This window comes from Lathamus discolor, chromosome 6 (genome assembly GCF_037157495.1).
Source record: "Lathamus discolor isolate bLatDis1 chromosome 6, bLatDis1.hap1, whole genome shotgun sequence".
NCBI classification, from domain to species: Eukaryota; Metazoa; Chordata; class Aves; order Psittaciformes; family Psittacidae; genus Lathamus; species Lathamus discolor.
The window spans coordinates 51,408,683-51,422,486 of record NC_088889.1 but is presented as its reverse complement, the minus strand read 5'-3'; the positions used below and the strand labels follow the sequence as shown (position 1 = coordinate 51,422,486).

Sequence of the window (13,804 nt, the reverse complement as noted above, 5' to 3'; positions counted from 1 at the left end):
AGGAACACAGAGGTACACCAAGGCCCGTACAGGATCAAGGGCTAGAGCAAGGCTGGCAGAGTTCACTGCCTCAGGGCAAGTGGAAATAGATAGCACCTGGGGAATGAAAAAGGTCTCCAGTGGGCACGGAAGAAACAGGAGCATTGGTAATCCATACATAGCCAATCCAGCAGGTCACTAAAATGGGAATGTTAATGTTGGTCTGAGAATCATTTACTGAGTGGTCCTGAGGGTAATGAAGTCTTACCTATACAAACATTGAGGACAGTTTACTTAAGTTAATGAATTTCATTAATGCTTTTAAAAAGATATTTCTCCTACCTTGTGTAGATAACTATGCCTGGGAGGTTTGTGTAGGTTGACTACACTGTTTAAAAACACCATCTTGAAAAACAGCAACTTCATACTAGGTACAGAGACGACAGTGAAAAGCTGAGACCTTATCTGGCTGGAATTCAGATTGTCAGAAAAAAGAATGGACATTCTTCGAATTGGTCAAAACCATATACTACAAATGAGCTATTGGCCATGTAGAAATCCCCATGGAAAGGCCAAGATGTTTGTCAAACTCCTCCACTAAGCTCCAGAGAATTTATAACCAGATCACAAGACACAACCTTCAGCTATTTATAAGCAAAGAAAATCCATACATGATGCTGGTGCTCCTGCTACCCTCCTACAAGGATGGATCAAAACATACAATATACAGAGCTGCAACAGACCTCTTGGGTGACTTGAGAAATCAATGATAAATGAACCCAGGCCTCAGTTTTTAGAGGGCTGCATATCACCTTGAAGATGAAGTGGAAAAGGACTGCCCAAGTTTAAAAACCAATTCATACTACTTGCTTTGCAAAGCAACTCCTTAGGCACCACGGGTAACTTCTCTTTAGCACTTCATGTTTGCTGTCTGGGAGCACATGGTTGTTTTGCATTATATATGTGCTGAGCACAAAGCTATAAAGGTCTCAGCCCTCAGTGGTCTGCAGCCTGATGAGATGACAACACTGGTGGAAGTCCCCAGACTGAGGAAGCATTTGATAATGTGGGAGAGGATGAGGATGCTGACAAGGAACATCACAAGTACCTGTCACTGGCCCTCCAGACTTAAGCCACAGTAGGAACACCAAAAGGCTGCCTCTCCTTCCTTTTCTCCTCGTCCCCTTATTTAAAATGATTTCTAGAAATTAACTCATCTCCAAGTGCTTGTTTTAAACAGCAACTTACATTCCTACCAAAATACAGAAATGTAAAAAGCATAAATGTCATTCTGCACAGAGGGCACTGAAAAATTAAACCCTTTCCTTCATCACTGCGAACCTGAAATATTGTCACTCCAAGTGTGGTTCGAAAGATGCAGACAAGATAAGTTGAATAATATACTCTCCTGGAGTGTAACACTTTAAAAGCCTACCGATATATCTGACCTCCAGTTAATTGACTAACAGATCATTGAAGATCTGGGAAATGAAGGCCAGAATGAGGAAATTTCTTCTCTCATTCCCCATCACTTTCACCAGCTCATCTTCTAAAAATCCCAGGGTTGCATTTTACAGGTTACTAAAAAAGGCAAGGCAGACACTTTGAAATTTATGAAGAGCCAAGGGAAACTACTGAGTGCCACCTTTCTCGTTTCATTCCTCATGCCACTGGCATAAATTGGGTTCACAGTCTGCTCCCTCACTTAACAGCCCTATGTATCTTGCATTCGTGTATCTTTCCCTGTCTGCTAGTTTTTAATACTAGTTACCAACATTCATTTCTTCTCAGCTGCCCTTCTCCCTTCAGGGTTCTCTCTACAGCACTGAGGGAACCCAGGAAAATACATATTCAACAATTTCTGTTTACATTGCCAGGTCCTTAGAATAGGGCACTGCACTCATCCTTCCTCAGAATGAGGCTAAAAAGACTACTATTTAAACTTAGATGCTTACAGTAATAGAAGTGACTAGCTAGAACCACTAAAGGCTCAGAAGCTCAAAATGAAGGGTTAGTCAAAGCCAAGTTTTTTTCCTACACAGGAGTGCTGTGCACAAGAATCAGGCCTGAAGGGTTGTTTTTTTAGAGATAATGACAGTATAAAGATGCAAAAGGTTTTTTCCTGGCAGGCTACTGTTCCTCGTTTCCTGGGGTTTCTGTATTTGTTCTACAGCATTTAAATCTAGCTGTTGGAGCCTCAAAAGCACAAAGGTACCTAATACAATATTCCAACTAAATTCCTGTAAGAAACGCCTCAAAGTCATTTCACCGAATGAAGAAGCAGAAACATTTACCATCAGGTGGCCTTCTCAGCTACAGAAATTTGCACCACAAGCAGCTACACTCCAGTGCTGTTTGCAAAAGGTAAGTCTTCTAGGGCTCAAAATAATATTCAGGAGGAATAAAAACTACTGACTGGGGCTCACAGTGAAGGCAAACTTTTTGGAGGACAATCTCGAGCCATGGTTGAAGTGCCGATTCCTGTATGGAGCCAGTCAATATTCAGTGGTTGTTGACAGCCAGGAGACCCCATCTTTTACAGAGGTTTCAATCTTGCTGTCCTTCAAAGGAGAAAAAACTATCAAAACTGAACATTAAGGTGCTAAACCATTAGAAAACTGAAGCTCAAGAGAGATGACCATGTCCTAACACAACCAGGTCTTGGGAATCTCTGCTAGCTGTCATACGCATAAAGATGTGGCAGATAAAGCAGCATATAAGTCTAATAAGTTGAGCACTATGCAAAATTTGTTTCAAGACACTTTCTAACCCGGAGGCTAACCTAGACTGGGGTTATACGACTTGTTTCTATTAAGAAGATGAAATAATGACAGATACGGCATTTCCTGGATAATACAAAATAACACTTAGAAAATTTTGTTTCCTCAAATAAAAAAACTGAACAGCAAGAGACACTTGTTTGGATTTTTTTTTTTTTTTGCAGTTTCAATGCTCTTGTCAACCTGCCCTGTATACAAAAGTTTCTTGTTAGGTTTTTCTGGACCCTTGCTATGAGGAATTCCAGGCTGCCCATGGGCCGCCTTGCCAGCACCAGCTTCAGAGATGTTCCTCATATTATTCCTCCCTCTGACACTCTTTCAAGTACTCATATCAGCAACAGATCTCAGACTCCAACTGACCTTGCAGGGTGCTGCACAAGGCCAGTTCTGCAGTGTTCAGCACACCACTACAATGCCATACAAAATGCACTTAAAACTACTGCAGTAAAGCACATCAAGTTTAGTTTTAATAGAAAGGGGGAAAACTGCCAAGTCCCCAAGTTGGTCTCTAATAATAGCAAGATGTAAAATTGAACCTCAGGAAAGATGCAGATTATGATCCTGGCCTTTAATTTACAAACAGTGATAAAATATTGTGTATCTTCATAGTACGAAGTCACTTGAGTATTTAACAGCACTTGATGGGCAGTAAGCCCTGTTTTGTTAGAAAATAATAACATCTTAAATGGAGCTTTTAAAAAGTGACCAGGATTTTACAAGGGTAGGTTTCTAGCACTACTTGAAATGAAGACCTTTTAAGTAATTTCACGCTATACACCTGTAAGCCGAAGCATTCAAAACCAAGGTGCAGAACAAAGCCTTGAGAGATAAAGTGATCTGCCCAAGGTCCCCTGAATATTTTTCTGAGAGGCAAAAAGAGAAAATAATTTTTGACAAAACTCTATGCCCTGACCAGAAAGACAGTCTTTCCTCCAACACTGTATCTTGGGCTGATTAAGAACATATGCAGGTACAAATATGCATTAATGTTAAACCTACATTCCTCCCTGAAAAATGCAAGCAGGTATTTCCTGACTTACCTAAGCAAACTATATACTATAGCAAAATCAGACGTGCGTAAATCAGAACTGAGTCAGTTTAGTGCTAAGGCTGTGCTCTGTCCCTAAAATAGCAAGCTATCTTGGGTGGAATAAATGCCCCCATTATATTTATAATGAAGCTAATCAATTTTGGGATTGTAAAAATAACCCTGTCCAGAATTTTGATGAATCATACGACACGTCTTCCAAGGGCTCTATTGTTACAGATCACTTTTTTACTGGAACTTCAATAATTAATCATGTTTTGGGGTACTTTTATTTCTGTGTGGCTTATCCTTTGATGATCTAATTTACATTTATAATGATCTATTCCCTTGCAGATTAATTGCTCATGTTATTTTCTCTATTAATCAGACATCAACATTTGCATTACAGATGAATGACTTATTTTCATACTACTAAATCTGGCAGCATAGTACTAAACGATACATACTTTCCTCAGTTCTAGGGGTGATTTAGTGTTGAGGTCCTTTTAAACAAAGGCATTATTAGGATCTTACCACTCTTTTGAAGTAGGCTGGTGGTTCTGTGGTGTTATCCACATATATTCATTATGTCTAAGAATTTACTATTTTTCTGCAAACTGTAAATGCACAAATATTTAGTTCTCCCATTGCCATCAAACAAGCCCTGAGCAGAGAGCAGGGAGTTCTGAATCTGAGGCCATCACAGACTTCTTTCCCAGATATTTTTTTTTCCCTGAAAAGCTGTTTTTGTCAAAGTTGCTTACTTACATTTAGGAAAAACATATTATCAGTGATAGTATAAAACAGCACAAATTGTTGACCTGACCTAGGCAACCTGATCATGCCTGGAGCAGATAAGGGAGTACTCATACACACAGACCAATAACGCAGTAAATTCTGGCAGGTGGCTGTGGACAGTCACCTCCTTCTTGTCGTGGCTATGTCCAAAGGAACACCTTTGGGCCCTGGGCCCTGTAGGAATCACAGACAGTATCCCTATTACCTGATGGGTGGCATTACATCTAGCCCAGATGGGTTGGTTGCTCAGTATCCTTTCCCCGGATGCGACTTAGGCATGCAGGCCAACAGAGGAGGAAGAGCCTGCTTACCCCACTCTCCACACTTTGATGCTTCATCTTCACCTACTTGTAGGGAATAGGAAGCAATAGATGACACTCTCCCTAGGCTGCTACTCTGACATGGAGGCTTGGGCATGGTACTAGTATATCTGTTCTTTGCACAGGAGCAATGGAGCCCTTCACATGTCCTCAACACTCTCTCATGTAGAAGCACAGTCAAAGTCATACTAGATCAAATTATTAAAAGACAGGCTCCTTCTGCCTAGAAGCATCCCTAGCCCCTCCGGGTCAGCAGCTTTAACAACAGACTCGGTATCCTCCGAGTAATGACTCGGTAAGCCCTGCCAGTTTCCACTTTCACTATGACAGAAAAAAAATGGACATGTAAAATACCCTAGCATCAGAAACATTAAAAATGGTGCATCACAAGCAAACGTAGTGGAAGCCATAGTTCTTATAGCATGAGGAAAAATTCTCAACAGATCTGTCAAATGCATCTGCAACTCCCCAGCTGTGGGCTCTCTCTCTCTTCTCCTCAGTGTCCTTTAACCAGCACTATAACTGCTGCCTTGAAATCTATAAAGGAGAAAGCATTTCTGTGCTTGCCACAGAGGTTTCCAAGCCATTTCTTTCAGTCTGACACAGCTAATGTTTTCTCCATGTGACTTCAGTCAGACAGGGGGGATAAATACCTCCCCTCTGCCACTCCCACAAAGGAAAAAAAAAAAATCCATTCTATCTTATGACAGTCCACACTGCACTGTCTGCACAGGCTGCTTTATAAGCAAAGACAAATTGAAGGTCGACTATATCTTAAAGTGATGAAGCCCTTTCTAACACCTGTTTGGTTCCTTAGGGTCAAACTACAATCTTTTCAATTCTCAAACAGCAATATTTTCATCTGCAGACATAGGGAGGCTGCTCGTAGTGTAGCATACCTTTTAGGCAGGTAAATGTCTCAAAGTGGTCTTCAGTGAGAACACCTTCAAATCAACCAGCTCAGCACAAGGTGTCTGCTGCAAGACATGAAGTATTAAAGCACTAGCTGATAGAGGCTCAACTTGGCAATAACTGGGAAAGTTACTTCAATAACTGCTTCATGCAATGTCCTTGTTTTCTAGTCCATTAACATGGTCCCTCCCTTGACTTCATGGTCTGGTTAGTAAAGCTCAGCAACTCTATTCATTTTGGACACAAATAATACTTTCCCATCCACTGGCAGATGTTGTGCAGAAGGCTGCTCATTTCACAATATAAAGTTTTTTATACATATTTCATTCCTTGTATCATATTGCTGGATTCCGCCATTCTCATATTGTATCAGTTCTTCCCCATCTCCTCATACACTTTAAATTACACTGTTAGTCTTGCATTATATTCCTGGGGTCATTAAGTACCTGAGCTGTAAACATCCTTATTCTCTGCCACAAGAGATCTAGGAGAAAATGGTGCAAGGCAGGTCAGAGTAGCACACTCTAACAAGAAATGAAAACCTGGACTTGTGCGCAGCTCCGAAACTTGCATTATTGAGCTGCCATAATGACATACTACATCCCATTAATCTGCAATTACACACTGACAGGGACTGTCAATCTAATACCATATCCATTCAGCAGAACTAAATGTACCATTTCTGTCCCCAACACTGTTCCTATGACTAAAACTCTTCAAAATAAAGTTAAATGTGGGATTTAATGGAGCACGGAGGAGCCCAAATTCTGAATTAAGAAGGAGAGAGATTAGAGTGTTTATAGCTTCACTACATCTGCGACTGTAAAGCCCAAGAAATCAAAATGACTCTGCAGGAATATGTACAAGCACAGAAATCATCTGCTAACATCCACAGTAAATTTGTAGCTTGTTCTCACAAATCCCCCTGGTAAAACCAGCTTTGTTATCTGTATGTGCTCACTACATCTGAGAGAGGTAGTCCTCCTCAGTGCTTTCCTGTCTGAAGTCCCCCTTGGTATGCATTACACATCTTGCTCAGCTTGGCAGAGCAAGAGAGGTCAACACTCTAGCATGCATCCACAGCTGATGGGCAACAGTGTTCTAACAGCACTGAAGGCTTCAGGTGAGACATGAGCTATAGAACAGCACAGTTCAGTGGACCAGGCTGAGACTCCTCATCTCCTTTGCTCAGACTGCAGAAACACATTCCTTTTACATGCTGTTGTGCCACTGAAGTTATTGTCCAGTGGCTGCTGCTTTCTCTCTGCTGGTAGAAGCTTTCGTGCAAGTGCTGCTGGATCCGCTTTGGGTAAAATCCATCAGGACGGATTAAACTAAAAGCTGCAAACTGTTTACATTAAATCGATCAATCCAGCTTACCACAGACTGCCCTACTGTCAGATCCCTGTGGGAACATCACTGGCCCTGAGAAGCAATGACAGGTACTGACATCCTAGCTGACACAGCTGGAGCCAGAGGGGACATCTGGTAAGAGCTGAAGGCCTTATTCCAGTAACACATGCCTGTTTGGGTAGAAGGAGGTGCCCAAGCACCGTTCTGAGCGGAAATTTTATCAACCAGCAACACATCAATGCTGTCTTAAATGACACCATGAGGGTGCAAGCTCTCTTGGACTGTGGGGCTGCCCCAAGGCTAAACTCATGCAAAGCATCCAAACTAGTTCCCTATGTACCCTGCAGCCAGTGGAGACAGACATCATCAGAGCATGACTTACCAAACCTAAAATAGGCACCCGAAATAGCTGGACTGAAGCAGTTTCTGGCCTAAATGCTTTCAGTTTAGACAGCTAGAGACTGATCAGATGAATTCCACTTTGATGAACTGAGCCCTGCTATGATGGGATTCAGCACTGAGGGCTGCAACAAAGTACCTATATCCACTGAGTGACTTTAGGTTTCCTTTCCAAAACTGCTTCAAAATATATCATGACACTAAATTTCAACGCAACTGAACAACTTGCACATCTCTTTATATTTTGAAAGTATTAAAGAATTTTAAAATTCCAAGCAAAATAAAGAACCACAAACGCACAAATGACCACAACGTTAATCACGTGCCACTTCTGCAGCACTGCAAAGCACAGCAGCCACTCATGAAGAGTATGGGAACACCTAACCATCGCAAATTCTGTTTTCAAACACTATCTCCTGTCCTTCCTGCTCTCATACAGCTCCTGTGGCCAGGTGAGAACTGAGTAAAACCTCTTTTCTGTAATAGGACTGTCACTTTGCCAATAGCACAAATATGGCTATAGGCAAAATTAACTCTAGTAAATGGGTTTGCTGAATACACTTAGTTATCTAAACAACTATATACCTTCTCTCTTTTAATCAGCTCCAAATCTTAGGATATTTTTTTTTCTGTATTCACAGAAAGAATAGAAATGCAAGATATTTGGGGCTTACAAAAGCACTTGCAACACTTGGCAAGCAGATTTTCACATGCTTGAGATGCCTGCAACTGTCTGCTCACTTCAAGCGCATTACTCAGAGTTTAGCATCTACTAAACCCCTAACAACTAAGGAGCAACCAGACACATGATGCTGCCAGACATGGGCATCCAAGCCTGTGGCACGCAAATTTAGCAGCAAGTCAAGAGTCTGAATCAGGGAGTTGCTGTTTTGGGGCGAGTCATAACAACTGGGTCTGGGAAGAACTGTATACCTTGCATGAGGCAACGCTGCTTGCAGCACCAGACATCTACCTGCAAGGAGGAACTTGTTAAAGAATAAGAGATGGTGCTGCCAAGTGTGTAACAACCACAGCAGCACTGTAGTCAGCCCTGCAGTTGCTCCACCTTACACCAGAACTAGCCAAGACTTGGTGTCTAATTGAAAGTCTTCTCACTTGTAAGCTCCCCTGTCCAGCTGCATGGTGTGGAGGGACTCAATTTCCCCTCAAATGTGCCTCCAGCTGTACTGACTTTACAGCACAGAGTGGCTGGCTGCCAGCAGTCTCACCACAGCAGGTTTTGTGTCCCAGGTACACAATAATATGGCACCCACATCCTTGACTCTTTTGGAGTAGTTTGACAAAATACACACACATCTCCATTTGTTTGGGGTTTGTTATAAAAGGAAAGGTGTTAAACCAAAAGTCCTTGATACTCCCACTGCAACAGACTACTAACTCTCTATGAGATATACAGCATTAGCCACTAATAGAGAACATCAAGAAAACTAACACCATTTACTTGGTCTACAGCAAAGGCAATGCTTACAAAGTGTTTCAAGGCAAATTATTTTATTTTCATACATACACATATGTTAAGGCTACATTACGTAACAAGCTGCCTGACTTTTATGTCCTTAAAGAACAAAGGTAGCTACAGAATAGAAAATGAGGATGTGAGCCCAAAGAGATTTACTTTATTCCCTTATCAAACCAACTGTTTTCAAATAAAAAAAAAAAAAATAATAATTTGAAAATTAAGTTTCATTTAATTTTAATTTTTGTCTCACAAACAACCCTAAACCAGATCTGTAGTGTTTGGCTGCCAAGGAGGTTTTAAGCCATTCAAGTCTTCTTAGGTCTTGCAGTCATGATCAACCAGCCCAAGAGTTGCAATGTCTTAGAAGGAAATTCAAAAGTCACATTCTCCAATGTCAAAGATATTTTAAAATATCTTTAAAAAAAAATCATAAAAAAGAAATAAATCTGATGACCATTAGTCCTATTGGAAGCCTATGGAACATGTTCTCCTGCATACAAACCTTAATACTGCAAACTTTAAACAGCCTAATTTACCAGATATAATCACTGTATATAGGAACATGCTTTCCATTAATGTAAAGGAACTGTTAAAATAGCAGAAAGGGCACATTGAGGCTAAAGAGGGGGAAAAATGCAAACTGAAGAAAAGCTGCATAATTTATTACAAAGACTAATTCATCGCTGCCACAAATCAATAAACCATGTGGTACTTTGTCACTTCAGACCCTCAACAAAAGCATTATAATTTCTGAACGCGTACTCCAGCAGAAGTCAAAAATTAAGGGCTAGGCCCAGGAACTGCTGAATAAGGGTCTTCAGACCAAGTTAACCAGTAAGCCTAGGTGAATGTACACTTCCTCCTGGAAATCTATTAAGCCTGCTTGTATTTATGAGATGATAGAGACAGTCCACTTTACTAAGAGAAGCAATTATTGCAGAATAAATCAGTATGTTATTATGAGGACAACACAGCTGTCTTAATACGTAGGAAAATAAGGAACCAGCCTACAATGGCCCTGATTTATAGTCTACAAAGAAAATCAAAGGTCAGCCAACTCCTAGCACTATGCCATACCGTATGCATTAGCAACAAGGGCACAGACAGCTAAATAAACACATTTTTAGAATTAGTAGACTGTGCTAATTGAGTGCATATTTGCAAAATCAATATAATTCACAAGGAAAAATCCCTGCTGTATTTGGACGTGGATCATGTACGTGGTTACTTTCTCCTGACAGGAGGGTCACAGCTGGAAGGCATGGCAGGAAGTACAGAGACCATGACTGATATAATCGCATAACAGCATTGCCAGCTCTCAGAAATAAATCACGGATCACAGCATTTAGCACTTGCAGGACACTGCAAGAGTCCTTGAAGTGAAGTGAGTAGCTTCTCCAGCTCTATTATTTTTAGGCCTGCTAATTCAAGTAGAGTTTTGTGTAGAACCCGGAAGCAAAATACACCTTAATTATCTGATTTGGGCATCTTCTTTCTCCATGAGGGACCGACAAAGATCTTTTCTTCTATCTTAAGACACACCTGTGTCCAACACATTCAAGCTCTGTCATTTTTGTCCTGCACCTTCTGTACTGTTCTCAGGTTTTTTATTCCACAAACCAAAGGGCTACATAGGAGAAAAAGTGCCAAGTCAGGAGAGTCAAAACTTAAGATCATAAGGAAGGTGGGTGGCACTTACTTTAGTGGTGAAGAAAGAATAATGGAGGAGTCTCAGCATGCAGGGAAGTCTATGAAAGTGAATAAATTTCTATGTGCACTCACTGTCAGCACTGTCAACATCCCTCTTCTGCAAATACAGCAGAAGAGGTGAAAAAAAAAGGGGGAGGGAATTATATTTCAGATAAATTTGCTTGGTATTTTAAGATTTTTTTTTTTTTAAGAGTATCTCATGATTTCATTTGATTTGATCTCCTGAGATCAGCAATGCTGTATGGAGCCCAACTTCCATCTCTAAGTAGCCAAGGACAGCTTCTACCCTCCTTCATAACAAAGAGAGCATCTTACCAAATTATTTGGCTGAGAGATGCACCCCTCTGCAGCTAAGCCAGCAAGCTCCTCTCACCTATTTGCAAGTGTAAAAGACTGCAAGTCTCCCATTTGCATCCAATATAAGACCTTTGCAAGAAATACAATGTTAGCACATACATGGTAGAATACCATAAGTAAAGCTCAGTAGATACAGACATTGTTGGAAATACCTTGAGTTAGCTCTGAGGAGCGCAAAAAAGGGTGAAGGGGCAGGCTGCTTTCATTGCAAACCCTCTTAGGACACTGGACAACCAACCAGGTGAAGTCATGGAGGCAGCACTGAGCATCATGTTGCTACAGAGGCTCATTTAAATGAGCCAGCACAGCTGCAGTGGAGAACAAGGCTCAAGTGTGAGACCACTGTAGTTTGATAATAAGCCTCTTGCCCACTGCGATGGGTTAGCCGTGGCTAAGAGCCAAACAACCCACTCAGGCAAGCACTCACTCAGAAGGACATGGACAAGAGTAAGAACGAGAAAGCTTGTGGATCGAGATAAAGACAGGGAGATTGCTTTTCAATTCCTGCTGCAGGCAGTAACAAATGTGACTTGAAAAAAATTACTTAACTTATTGCCAAGTAAAATAAGATTCAGGTAGTAAGCAACAAAAAGACATTCATTAAAACACCACCTTTCCTCTCCTGTCTCCCACAGTCAACTTCACTCTTTTTCTCCAGACTCTATGCCCCACCGCAAGCAGCACAGGGGGATGGGGACTATGGTCATAGAACCATAGAATGGTTTGGGTTGGAATGGACCTTTAAAGGTCATCTAGTACAACCCTCCTTGCAACTAGATCAGGTTGCTCAGATTCTCGTCCAACCTGACCAGGATTGTTTCCAGGGATGAGGCATCCATTACCTCTTTCAGTGTTTCACCACCCTTGTCATAAAAAACCTTCTTCCTTATGTCTAGTTTCAATCTATGTTCTTTCAGTTTAAATCCATTACCCCTCGTTCTATCACTACAAGCCCTACTAAAAAGTCTGTCCCCATCTGTGTTATAAGGCTCCTTCAGGTACTGAAAGGCAACAATAAGGTCACTCCGGAGTCTTCTCTTCTCCAGGCAGAACAACCCCAACTTTCTCAGCCTTTCCTCATAGGAGAGGTGTTCCCTCTCTCTGATCATTTTTGTTGTCCTCATCTGGACCTGCTCCAACAAGTCCCCGTTTTTCCTGTACTAAAGATTCCACAGCTGGATACAGTACTCCAGGTGGGTTCTCAACAGAGCAGAGGGGCAGAATCACCTCTCTTGACCTGCTGGTCTCATTTGCTTTGATGCATCCCAGGATATGGTTGGCTTTATGGGCTGCAAGCACACATTGTCAGCTCATGTCCTTCTCTTCATCCACCAGTAACTCCTAGTCCTTTTCCTCAGGGCTGTTCTCATTCCTCCACCCCCCAGACTCTACTGATAATGGGGGTTGTCACAATCCAGGTGCAGGACCCTGCACTTGGCTTTGTTGAATCTTATGAGGCTCACATGGGCCCACTTCTTGAGCTTGTTCAGGTCCCTCTGAATGCATCCTATCCCTCAGGTGTGTCAACCACAACACTCACCTTGGTGTCATCCACAAAGCTGCCGACAGTGCACTCGATCCCACTGTCTCTGCCATTGATGAAAATATATGGTCAGTACACAACAGCTCCTCTCTACTGTTCCTTCCTTTTATACTTCTCCTCTGCTTCAGCATGGGTACTCCACAGCCAGCAGTTCCTTTGACAATATTCATTTGCTGCTATGTGGATCTTCCACAGGCTGCAAGTAATACGTGCTCCACCATGGAGCACCTTCTCCTCTTCTTCTACCCTGACCTTGGTGCCCCCTCTGCTGTTTCGCACTGTCTCACCACCACCTCCTCTGCCCATGTGGTGGTTTTTGCCCTTTCCTAAATATATTTTACAGAGGCACTACCAATATGGCCAAGGGGCTCAGCTTTGGCATGCAAGTGCTCCTCTGAACAGCACTGGGGAATAAACTCAAGAATCTCAAATACAGCAACATACAATAGACAATCAAAAAGCATTCTAAAATATTTCAAAACAGTAAGAATATTTTCCTGTGCAAAAAAAAGCCATACTGCAGGTTATTTAAACTTCAAGCAAATTCGTTTTGCCACTATCGATAATCAGACTGTAATAAGTATAAACCGGTGACTGCCAAACAGGATTTAAAATAAACAAAAATAAATTAGAACCATATTTTTCATTTCAGAAACATGTCCTGCCAGAGGACTACAGCTGTTCAATTGGCCCAGACCAGATAACTGAAACACACGGTCCCTGGGACACACACCATTGTGAAGCCAACACAAAACATCTTCGCTAACCAAGGACCCATCAGCACAAAGAGAAAGAAACAGCAGCAGCAGCAGCAACCAAAACCTCAAAAAAAAAAAACAAAACCCCAAAACAAAACACACCAAGGTAAAAAGCGTACAAAAGGCAAAATACTGAACACTGATTCTATTGTGAAAAACTGCCAGGAAATAATTAACTCTGGATTATTTTTTTTCTAAATATTTTTAATGAAGTTCTTATTTGAAAAACTGTTCCTGTGCTCCACCCAGTCCTTCTCCCCATGTGAAGACTGTTCACAGCACAAGCTGCAGAAAGACAATCTTTTACAGAAAGCAAACACAAGGCATAAAACCTAAGCTAATGCTGAGGCTTTCCCTCTGCCCCAAAATGAAGTTCTCCTCAGAAACC

At 41.6% G+C, this 13,804-nt stretch overlaps 1 protein-coding gene across 8 annotated transcripts in view; it reads right to left on the bottom strand.

Moving 5' to 3' along the window:
- TSPAN4 (tetraspanin 4) overlaps window positions 1–13,804 on the bottom strand; it is a 470,914-nt gene that overhangs the window by 317,202 nt on the left and 139,908 nt on the right. Inside the window, exon 3 of one of the 8 annotated variants that reach the window (XM_065682687.1) lies at window positions 5,804–5,881. The exons of the other annotated variants lie outside the window; for them this stretch is intronic. The gene's annotated coding sequence lies outside the window, so the exon portion shown is untranslated. The remainder of the gene's footprint in view (window positions 1–5,803; window positions 5,882–13,804) is intronic. 8 annotated transcript variants of the gene reach the window in all.